Consider the following 3,104-nt stretch of genomic DNA (forward strand, 5'->3'; position numbering starts at 1 on the left):
CTGGCTCAATGATCAATTCATTCTCCCATCTGCAGGATATGAGGGTACCTGTCCATTTTAATGACTGCATACATCAAGTAGATGTGTAGTATATTCCTTAAACATTTATCCACTATTTCTAGTTCATAAATAAACCTGCTAAAAACATCTCTGGAACATGGCACTAGAGATCTTGGACCTGGACTGAATTTCTGTGTCACCTACTGTATGAAATCTTATGCATTTGACCTCAGTTTTTAAATCTGTAAAATACAGAAAAATTGCTACCTCCAACAATTATGATGTGGAGTCACTAACTACGAATTGAGTGAAATTTTTATATAATGGTATTGCCTGCTTGCATTTTGGTTTTCTTCAGCTTCCCCATTTAATAAAATTATTTGATATATAATCTGTCTTGATTATATGATCCCCTTTTTCAGTTCTGAGGTTCTGTCAATTAAACAGAAGTTGCAGAAATCACAGACAAAGTCAACTTGCCAATATTTCCTTGTTATTTATTGCCCCTCAGAATACAGTTAAGAGGGTTTCTCAAAAGGCAGAGTGCAGGTAAAATAAGTGGATTAACATACTGTATCATGTGAAATCATTTCCTTTTTATATTCTGTACTCCCGAGAAGGGAATGAAAAGTAATCAATGCAGAAACTTCAAATATAACAAAGATAAGTTGTTATTTAGTCAGATTCCAATGTCTTTGTAAAACTTTCATTTATCTCAGTTCTCCTATTTAGCCACTTTCCATAAAACCAATTTAAATAAAATGCACAGAAAGCCAGTTCTTTGACTTTGTAGGCTATATATGCATTATACACTGATTCCCAGGTGGAATGCAAGAGAAGCCTGGGAAGTGGGGATTGTTTCTTAAGAGATAGTCTTGGTAGCTCCCTGAAGCACCAAACCTGCTTCCGCAAGGAGGCTGATCCCTTTTCTTGGCCTCCTATTAAAGGATACGTCCAAGGGCTTTTTTTTTTTTTTTTTCTTTTGCCTCTGAACTCAGGCAAGCAGGCAGATTGTTTAATCCAATGTGTCCCAAACCCTGCTGTGCATCCAAATCACCTGGGAGTGACTCTGTATGTGTGCGTGTGCGTGTGCGTGTGCGCGCGTGTGTGTGTGTGTGTACGAAACTACAGATCCCCTGGCCCAACTGCAAAGATATTCAGGACTGGGTTAGGACCTGCAAATTAGCATTTGCAGTAGCTTTCCAGGTGATTCTGATGCAATGGATCCACAGACCAGCCACCAATCAACCACACATTCATTTTACAGATGGGGAAAGGGAGACCAAGTAAGGCTGAATATACTTGCTCAAGGTCACATAGGTGTGCTTCCAGTGAAGACTAAAACTCCTTGTTTCTTGTGATTTGATTATCAATGACGTAGCTTCAACATAATCAAACCTTGAGTGTGGAGGTGCTCATCCTTCCAGGAGAGACAAACTGAAGAAAGTTCTGGGATGTGGGGAGGACAAAGAAACAAAATGTTTAACACTGCACTTTGACACCATCTGAAAAAAAATTGTTTCCAACTTTGCTCATTGGGATGACTGGCCTAAGTTCCGTTTTGGCCAGCTTTCCCCACCTCACTTTGAATTTCACGGGTTTTATATACTGTCATGCAGCAGAGAACCTTTCGATAGTTCACGATTTGACATGATTCACTATCAGCTGAATATTTATTAAAAGGCCATGATGACTAAATGCAATGTGGTATCCTGAATCAGATCCTAAAATAGAAAAAACAAATCAATGACAAAACTAATGAGATCTGAATGAAATTTGTAGTTTAATAATAGTAATGTATCAATGCCAATTTCTCAGTTTTGACAAATGTATCATTGTTATGCAAGATGTTAGCACTAGGTAGGGGAACTAGATGACAGGCATACAGGAACCCTGCAACTTCTCTGTAAATATAAAATGACTCCAAATAAAGTTTATTTTAAAAAGTAGTCTTAAGAACAGATCAGAGCAGTCAAGAAACAATGAAAAATTGCTAATCAAAATGCTGACTCCTTCACACATTGGGGGAAAATTCTTTAGGGAGGTGACTCCTTGATTTATGTGGAAAACTTACTTAAGAGAGAAAGCCAGTTATATCTCAGAAGGTAACCTGAGTTGGGGAGGGGCATTTTAATTTCAACAGAATCAAGTGGTGATTTTTTTCTTTGATAGCACATTTGTTTTGTGCAGTTTTCATTGAGGTAACTGTATTAGGCTATTCTTGCATTGCTTTGAATAAATACCTGAGACTGGGTAATTTATAAAGAAAAGAGGTTTCACTGGCTCACAGTTCTGTAGGCTGTACAGTAATCATGGCACTGGACATCTGCCCTGCTTCTGACGAAGACTCAGGAAGCTTACAATCATAGCAGAAGGCGAAGGGGGAGCAGGCACGTCACATGGTGACTTTGGACCATAATAGTGAAATGCCTAGCACTGCAGTGAATATGCCGTAGGGGCAGAGGGTGAATGGCAAAGAGGGAAGATTGTCTGTTTGACAGCAGGAGCGAGAAACAAGGGCCAGCAAGGTTGGCTGGAGTCATAGATTTGAGAGCCAACCACAGAGTGGTACCAGGTCATATGTCATGGGAAAAGAAAACATCTGTGAGGGAAAGGAGAGGCAAGGTGAGGAGAGTCTTGAAGACACCCACATGTAAGTGGCAGGAACGGAGGAGTGCGCTAGGTAAGTGGTTTCAGAGGAGGTAAATATTGGGATTCTAAATGCAAAGAGAATTCCAAGCAGTCATCAAATGCTTCTGAGAGGTGAGATGTGAAGAACTGCTAAGAGGAAGTGGCATTCACTACTGAGACGTTCCCTTATGTCATTGGAAAGCAGGCCAGTAGGATGAAGGCATCAGCTCTAGACTCAGCAAGCAAAGGAGGGAGGGAGGGGTCAGGAAGGAGAGGGAGCAAGAACAGGGTGCGTCTCCTGTCACTTTGGTGTGGAAGGTAAGCATTGAGGAAAGATGATGCAATTTAAGGATTTGGGGGTTGAGAAGCTCTGCGAGGTGGAGGATCTACTGTCATGTGAGACAGATGAGATGCAAGGAGGAGGAAGGCCACTGATGCAGCAGGAGCCAGAGCTCACAGGACGGGGAGGGATC

General features: G+C 41.0%; 1 long non-coding RNA gene across 1 annotated transcript; it reads right to left on the reverse strand.

The window, feature by feature from the left end:
- Positions 1–476: 476 nt before the first annotated feature.
- On the reverse strand, positions 477–2,320 carry LOC119468391. The gene is made up of 2 exons (XR_005197069.1): positions 2,289–2,320; positions 477–1,449 (listed from the first exon to the last, which is right to left on the reverse strand). It is a non-coding gene; the product is annotated as an uncharacterized LOC119468391 (long non-coding RNA).
- Between the last annotated feature and the right edge of the window lie 784 nt (positions 2,321–3,104).

Source organism: Cebus imitator, unplaced genomic scaffold, assembly GCF_001604975.1.
Source record: "Cebus imitator isolate Cc_AM_T3 unplaced genomic scaffold, Cebus_imitator-1.0 Scaffold421, whole genome shotgun sequence".
NCBI lineage: Eukaryota > Metazoa > Chordata > Mammalia > Primates > Cebidae > Cebus > Cebus imitator.